General features: G+C 39.2%; 1 pseudogene; it reads right to left on the bottom strand.

Annotated features, from left to right (window-relative positions):
• Positions 1 to 5,760: 5,760 nt before the first annotated feature.
• On the bottom strand, positions 5,761 to 6,391 carry LOC116574956 (annotated as a pseudogene).
• Between the last annotated feature and the right edge of the window lie 2,772 nt (positions 6,392 to 9,163).

Consider the following 9,163-nt stretch of genomic DNA (forward strand, 5'->3'; position numbering starts at 1 on the left):
GGCCTTGATAATATTGCCGGAGTCGGGAGAGGGGGAGCCTGACTGACTGTGGTTTGTAGATAACATAAAACCACATAAAGAAATTCACTTAAATTAAATTACTGAGAAATACATTTTACAACTAGTTTATTTTGGAGATTGCACTGAATTTACAAGACTTGATGCCAGACATTCTATGTTATTTAATGGATAAATTGGGCATCTAGTTAAATCCGCTTCAAAACATTTGCACCCCATATTTATGGAGATTATACTGAATATAGTGATTTCTGCCCCTTATCAGTGTGAATAGACACATTTATATGTCTTAAAATACAAGCTTTCAGAGAGTGAGGGAACAAACCCATGTAGCACCTGAAAGAACAAATATTAACATTTTTCTTACTTGTAATATTTTTTTAAGCAAAAGAAGTGAAACATTATAGAGTTGAAACCTCCTTTGGACCTCCCCAGCCCCAGTCCCATTTCTCTCCTCCCCAAGTAACTGTTATCCTAAAAGTTTTACCCTTCTGGTTCATATCCTTTTATGACATTAAGTGCATATTCCCCAATAACATATTCTGTTGTTTTATGTTCTAAACACAGTTTTTACTAAATAACATTCTTACATAAATGATATTGTATCAAATGTGTCATTCTACAGCAGCCTCCCTTCTTTTTTCCTACTTAACATTGTTTTGCGATCTACCCATGTCGATACATGGAAATCTAGTTTATTTACTTAAACTTCCATATAAATGAGTTTTCTTATATGTGTCTTTCGTTTTTAAAGATTTTATTTATTTATTTGACAGAGAGATCACAAGTAGGCAGAGAGGCAGGCAGAGAGAGAGAGAGAGAGAGGAGGGGAAGTAGGCTCCCTGCTGAGCAGAGAGCCCGATGCGGGGTTCGATCCCAGGACCCTGGGATCATGACCTGAGCCAAAAGCAGAGGCTTAACCCACTGAGCCACCCAGGTGCCCCTTATATGTGTCTTTTTGCACGTATGGGAGAATTTCTCTGGAGTATATACCTAGAAGCAGAATTACTGAAGCACTCTTAAAACTTGAAAAATACTAGAACCTGTCTTATGACTGTCCTTTATTCTGATTATACCTGTAAGTGTTAATATTCAGTGGGTGATCCTAGCCTCAGCAATCAGACAACAAAAGGAAATTAAAGGCATCCAAATCGGCAAAGAAGAAGTCAAATTATCACTCTTCGCAGATGATATGATACTATATGTGGAAAACCCAAAAGACTCCACTCCAAAACTGCTAGAACTTGTACAGGAATTCAGTAAAGTGTCAGGATATAAAATCAATGCACATAAATCAGTTGCATTTCTCTACACCAACAAAAAGACAGAAGAAAGAGAAATTAAGGAGTCCATCCCATTTACAGTTGCACCCCAAACCATAAGATACCTAGGAATAAATCTAACCAAAGAGGCTAAGAATCTATACTCAGAAAACTACAAAGTACTCATGAAAGAAATTGAGGAAGACACAAAGAAATGGAAAAATGTTCCATGCTCCTGGATTGGAAGAATAAATATTGTGAAAATGTCTATGCTACCTAAAGCAATCTACACATTTAATGCAATTCCTATCAAAGTACCATCCATCTTTTTCAAAGAAATGGAACAAATAATTCTAAAATTATATGGAACCAGAAAAGACCTCGAATAGCCAAAGGGATATTGAAAAAGAAAGCCAAAGTTGGTGGCATCACAATTCTGGACTTCAAGCTCTATTACAAAGCTGTCATCATCAAGACAGCATGGTACTGGCACAAAAACAGACACATAGATCAATGGAACAGAATAGAGAGCCCAGAAATAGACCCTCAACTCTATGGTCAACTAATCTTCGACAAAGCAGGAAAGAATGTCCAATGGAAAAAAGACAGCCTCTTCAATAAATGGTGTTGGGAAAATCGGACAGCCACATGCAGAAAAATGAAATTGGACCATTTCCTTACACCACACACAAAAATAGACTCAAAATGGTTGAAGGACCTCAATGTGAGAAAGGAATGCATCAAAATCCTTGAGGAGAACACAGGCAGCAACCTCTTTGACCTCAGCCACAGCAACATCTTCCTAGGAACATCGCCAAAGGCAAGGGAAGCAAGGGCAAAAATGAACTATTGGGATTTCATCAAGATCAAAAGCTTTTGCACAGCAAAGGAAATGGTTAACAAAATCAAAAGACAACTGACAGAATGAGAGAAGATATTTGCAAACGACATATCAGATAAAGGACTAGTGTCCAAAATCTATAAAGAACTTAGCAAACTCAACACCCAAAGAACAAATAATCCAATCAAGAAATGGGCAGAGGACATGAACAGACATTTCTGCAAAGAAGACGTCCAGATGGCCAACAGACACATGAAAAAGTGCTCCATATCACTCGGCATCAGGGAAATACAAATCAAAACCACAATAAGATATCACCTAACACCAGTCAGAATGGCTAAAATCAACAAGTCAGGAAATGACAGATGCTGGTGAGGATGCGGAGAAAGGGGAACCCTCCTACACTGTTGGTGGGAATGCAAGCTGGTGCAACCACTCTGGAAAACAGCATGGAGGTTCCTCAAAATGTTGAAAATAGAACTGCCCTATGACCCAGCAATTGCACTACTGGGTATTTACCCTAAAGATACAAACGTAGTGATCCGAAGGGGCATGTGCACTCGAATGTTTATAGCAGCAATGTCCACAATAGCCAAACTATGGAAAGAACCTAGATGTCCATCAACAGACGAATGGATAAAGAAGATGTGGTATATACACACAATGGAATACTATGCAGCCATCAAAAGAAATGAAATCTTGCCATTTGCGACCACATGGATGGAACTAGAGTGTATCATGCTTAGCGAAATAAGTCAAGCAGAGAAAGACAACTATCATATGATCTCCCTGATATGAGGAAGTGGTGATGCAACATGGGGGCTTAAGTGGGTAGGAGAAGAATAAATGAAACAAGATGGGATTGGGAGGGAGACAAACCATAAGTGAGTCTTAATCTTACAAAACAAACAGAGGGTTGCTGGGGGGAGGGGGGTTGGCAGAAGTGGGGTGGGGTTATGGACATTGGGGAGGGTATGTGCTTTGGTGAGTGCTGTGAAGTGTGTAAACCTGGTGATTCACAGACCTGTACCCCTGGGGATAAAAATATATGTTTATAAAAAATAAAAAATTAAAAAAAAAATTCAGTGGGTGAAAAAAAAAATACATGTGTGTATTTGGATCCTCAAAGCTATTCCAGTAGAAAGTCTAAAATTATTAATACAAGGAGATGAATGTTCATAAATCAAGGTCCCTATATGCCTGTTTCCTCATCTTTGTAAAAATGAAGATAATGAAAATAACTCTTTTTTAAAAGTTTTTATTTATTTATTTGCCAGACAAAGATCACAAGTAGGCAGAGAGACAGGCAGAAGAAGGTTCCCCGCTGAGCAGAGAGCCTGATGCGGGGCTCGATCCCAGGACCCTGAGATCATGAACTGAGCCGAAGGCAGAGGCTTTAACCCACTGAGCCACCCAGGCGCCCCTGAAAGTAACTCTTTAGAGTTTCTGTGAAAATTAGATGAAGTAATATAAAAATATTTTGCATGGCACTTAGTAACCACTCAGTAAAAATGAGCTATTATCAATAGTGTTATTTTAAGATGAGTGGATATTGGATTCAGTGGTATTTAAGTGTTTCAAATTGTGTTTAATATTTTTGGCAGTCTAGCACTGAAGCAGTAAGAAGATACAAAACATTTAAGCAGAGAGAAAATAGTAGGAAAGACAACTAAGCACAAATTAACCCCCGCTGGCAGTGGACAGCCTGTTTTTGCAGGTGCCATCCTCCCCCCGCAAGCCACCGCCCTTTTTTGGCCATCCATTCTGTTCAATAGTACTGTCACTTTAGTTCCATGTATGCTAGCCAGGAAACTCATCAGCAATTACCAAAAAAACCAATTCTGTGTCTAGTATGGTTCCAATTTTAAAAATCCCATCTACCTTTGCCAGGGGAATCCCATCAGAAATGTGTTAGAAGACACATTTAAACAGTTATTTCCTGGCAAATGTGGTCAGAATCCAAAATGACTAATTATAAGTCTGTGTGATGTAAAAAGGTGGACAAGAGATGACATGTAGTACCTTGAATACATCAACTGATATTTGGGGCTTGAGGGAAGAATTTGTTACCTTGCTGAAATTCATACTCGGGAGTTTTAAAACAAAAAAAAAACAAAAAACCATCACAACTTTGGAGCTAAAATGACTGTGCCAGGCCAACATTCCTATCAGTGATCAAAGAGAGTAAGATTTTAAAATAGTTGAGTAAGTAAGCAAGGGAGAAAAACATCTGAAGTCTCAGGGTTAGTGTTATGTATTCAATTTCAATTTGTTTCTAGGGGTTTTATATCCTGTGATAAAAACTTTTAAACAATGTATCTCAAGGACATGAAGGGAAAACTGAATAATTACTACAGCGCTGTCATTATGAGATGGTTTTGTTTAAATAAAGATTCCCACATGCTAAAATTGTATTACAATTTATTTTTACCAAGAAGAGGAGGGTGCCCAATTCAGATTTTGTACAATGCTGGTTCCGTACATCACAGGAGCTCTTTTAAACGATCTCTGCATTTCAGTTGAATAGAAGAGAAATAATTTGGGAGCAAGCATTCGAGGACTTAGCAATAATACTTGAGACATTCTATTTTCAGAAGTACAAATCTGCAGCACCATCAAATTCAAGGATGGGTGACTCAAGTAGATGGTCAATCACCAAGAGGTATTTCTTTTGTTTCCACCTTAGTATTTTACTGACTTCTAGACCCAATAGAAAAGAAAGTATAGAGGTTTTTTTTCTTCTTTAAAATGAACAATGGATTCTCCTGAAATACTACATTTGGAAGACTTATGTAGGAAGTCTGGAGGAGAAAGTTCCTTTCCTTCTGTTCTTCCAAAGCTCACTCCCATCTCACTCTGATCTAACAATGAGCACTGTTTTAATTTGGCTTCTAATATACCTTTGCACTGATTTTTCACAAGTGAAGAATTTCCAGCCTGAGAAACAGAATATATGAATATATGTATTTTCATAATGTCATAAAAATTTTAAAACAAATGAAATAGAAAGAACCTTATAAAATGACATTTCAGTAAGAGGTGATAAGAAAATTAACTCAAAAGCTTCATCTTTTAAATAGAAAATCCTAAAAAAGAAAGTATGTTTGCTATCAAAGACAGAAAACTTCAAACTACAGAGTCTTAGCAAAGGGTTTGATTTTTGGGTCTTCCAAAGAAGAAAAACACACAGTCATTCTCGATTCTGACTTCCTATATAGCATCTGCTAATTTTTCCCTGTTTGACCTGACCAGTTCCATGGTCTCTGATTCTGGTCAAACCGTGTCACCTCTATGCCCTTTCTTTTCAGTAACTACCCTCTGGACAAGATGCTTGTACCCAGGAATTTGGTTCTACTTTTCTGCCCCCAGCAGCTTCAAATCTCTAGCCTGTCTCCTGCGTCCCCAAGCCTAGTATTTACCAGATCTTGGCTCAATCCTATAGCACAGAAGTTAGAACATAACTAACGTCGGATTATCCAATCTTTGTTATCAACCCCAATACTGCAGAAATATCTGCAGATGTTTGTGATGGTGAATTTGTGAGTATTATATATGCATATCCAAATGTTGATACACTTTGACACACAGAAAAAAATTAGGATAGCTTATAATTTTAAAAATATTTTATTTTATTTTTTTCTAATACCCTGGTTTTCCCACAGGGTTTATTTGGGCCAACCTGGGGACAGGGAGGCTCTGCATCCAAAAGAAAGTGTTGGGCCTCTTGGTGGTGAAGCGTGGCTTGTGCTGGTCATGGAGGACCCAGTGAAGCAGCAGGATCCTGATCGTGGGGAGTCCTGGAACTATCTGATGGCCATTCGGTGGCACTTGCTGGCTGTAGTCTCCTTCATCTTTGTGATCTGGATAGAGTGGGCCTGGTGCGGTGCCAGTGCCCACAACTCACAGCAAAGGATGACAGTGCCTGCCATGATCAGCTCCTGGCCAGTGATGTGGGAGACCCTGTGGGAGTCATAGCACAGCCGGATGCCAGCACTCTTTACCCACAAGGGAGATTTCTCCAACACCTGTCCACAGTCAACAATTTCCCCTGAAGACTTCATCTTCTTCAGCTGAGATGAAAAGTACCAGAAGCAGAACTCGGTGACCACATGATTAGGTGCAAAGATTCACACCCAGTAGAGGGGCAGAGTGCGACATTCGGGGTGGGCAGGCAGCTCCCCACCACCTTGTACTCTTGAAGTGTGACCCAGACCTTCAGGACCTTCTCTCTGCTCTCCCTGCCACCCCAGAAAGGACTAGAATAGCTCATAATTTTAACAGACACGACATGTAAATCATGTCTTTGATTTCCTTTCTTCTTCTTACCTCCCTTTTTTGTTCATTTGATTAACATACCAGGTGACCGATGTCCATTGACAACTGAATGGCTAAAGAAGATGTGGCATTTATATACAATAGGATATTCCTTGGCCATCCAAAAGAATGAAATTTTGCCATTTGCAATGATACGTGGATGGGACTAGGGTGAATTATACTAAGTGAAATAAGTCAGAGAGAGACAAATATCATATGATTTCCTTCATGTGGAATTTAAGAAACAAAACTGATGAACATAGGGAACGGGAAGGAAAAATAAAACAAGATAGAGAGGGAGACAAACCACAAGAGACTCTTAACTCTAGGAAACAGGATAACTGAGAGGAGGTGGGTGGGGGGATGGGGTACCCAGGGGATAGACATTAAGGAGGGCACTTAATGGAATGAGCGCTGGGTGTTCTATGCAACTGATGAATCTCTAAATTCTATCTCTGAAACTAGTAATACACCGTATGTTACTTAAATTGAATTTAAATTAAAAAAAAAAAAAACATATCGGGGGCACCTGGGTGGCTCAGTGGGTTAAACACTCTGCCTTCGGCTCAGGTCATGATCCCAGGGTCCTGGGATCGAGCCCCACATCAGGCTCTCTGCGCCGCTGAGAGCCTGCTTCCTCCTTTCTCTCTCTGCCTGCCTCTCTGTCTACTTGTGATCTCTCTCTGTCAAATAAATAAATAAAAATCTTAAAAAAAAAACATATCGGGTGACAAGAGATAACAAATCAGACATAGTTCATGTCTGAACAGTCACAGAATCGAGAGTAAAAATTTGAGTTGGAAGCTTGCTTAGCCTGTGACAAAGTTATATGCCACACTGGTGTTTTTAAAGGGGCTCATTGCCTAAAACCCTCAGAAGTACTTCTAATCACATGACCTTGACAGTCTATTGCTGCTTCCAATAGGTTTTCGTCTTTGAGCCTCGTTTCCAGCCTGGCTTCCATCATCTTTGCTTGCATACTGAACCCTCTTACTCCTTTTTCATCCCACTCAGTCACACCAATTTCCAATCTGCCTGCTTTTCCATTCTTGCTTCTGAACTTTGCATACCAGCTAACCTCAAATTTTTAACCCCATTATTCATTTCTTACTGATTTCTAACGTAGCTATTCCCAGCATTTCCTGTTCTTCTAAATTCCTAATGTCCACATTCTTTCATTCATTTTATTCAACAAATACTAATTGAGAATCAATAATATACCACCTGCTACACTAGGCGATGGGCATTCCCAGTAAACAATACAGACTCAATCCCCGCCCTGACAGATCTTATGGTCTAGTGAGGGAAACAAAAAAGCTTCCCACCCATTCTGCTTTGCTGGAAACAATCAGGTCTTTCGCAAGCAACAGCCTCTTCATCTTCCCTTTCCCTATGTCACCTCTCTCTGCTTCTTTGTCTCTACCTTTCCTCCTGTCTCAGAGGAAGAGCCAATCTTATTTACTTTCCCACAGGAGCTCTTGAATTCCTTCCTTCCTTCCCTCTTCCAATACCTTACCCCTTATGGTTCTTCATACTTTTTATTCTAAAATAAATGATAATATCTTAAACACTTTAGACGGTCTGCATTAAATACAAAGTTTTAAAATTTTCTTTGATGAGAGAAATGCTGAGTACGTTTGTTAATATCTTCAAATTATAGAACTGGCAGTTTCTTTGAATGCTATCTTATGTTTTCTTCTTTTTGAAATCTGTGTTCTGTCCCAAAATAATCAACATAGGAGCCAGAGGATTAACATTCTTGGATCTGATCTAAACATTCTAATGAATAGTTCCTTAGCAGATATGTCAGGATCCTTTCTTTTTAGATGATTTTATTTGGATTGCCTTCCAGGTACTTTCTATTTTGCTATAAAAATATTCCCACACATACAGGCTTGGTTTTTCAATCTTAGTTTGGCTAACAAATAACAAGAACAATTATTTTCTCTTTCTGATCTCCTAATTTTGGGTTGGCAAGGAAGAGTACTTCAGTATCTAGGAATTCTTATAGAAATTTCTTGTTAGATTTAGTAATTACTTCTCATACACAGTTTACTGCATCCATTCATGAAAACTCTCTCCTGTAGGTGATGTCACCCGTTAACTTTACTATGATCATAACCTGGAAAATCCTGAGTGTATGATCTTTCAATTCCAGTGCCTTATTTTTTTAGAGAGAAGGTGTCAGAAATTTCCCCTTAGGAAAACATCTGGTTCCTCTTTTTAAAATACTGCTTCTAAAGAAGGGCATCACAAGAATCAAGTTTGGAAAGGTGAAGGGAACACCGCTGATGGTTTTATTTCAGCCTTGCTCTTCAAGACAGCATTTCTTCTTCAGGGACACAGAATATGGGAGGAAGCAGGGCTAATATATTATATTTTTATTGCTGTTGACACAATCTGACAGTGAGCTCTTGTAGAGATTTATGGGAAAAAACTGAGAAATAAATCCTGCCAAAAAGGTAGACCTTTCAAATATTTGAGATATGGGTCTTACTATCTAGTGAGAGTCTCAGACCTTGGTCCTTCTTTCCAGGTGCCTCCAATGCATGTATTACGGGAGACAGGATGCAAGGGTCGTTAGCATAACGGCCTACACCTGGAATAACCTACCTTCCTTCTCTGGGTCAGGGAAGAGTCTCCACTTTTGACCACAACCTCAGTGTCCCAGTTGCACATTTTCTTTAATGATCATGATTGGCACTTTCCCAGAGCCTCAACCGCCTAG

The sequence above is a fragment of the Mustela erminea genome, chromosome 16, assembly GCF_009829155.1.
Source record: "Mustela erminea isolate mMusErm1 chromosome 16, mMusErm1.Pri, whole genome shotgun sequence".
In the NCBI taxonomy this organism is placed as follows: Eukaryota; Metazoa; Chordata; class Mammalia; order Carnivora; family Mustelidae; genus Mustela; species Mustela erminea.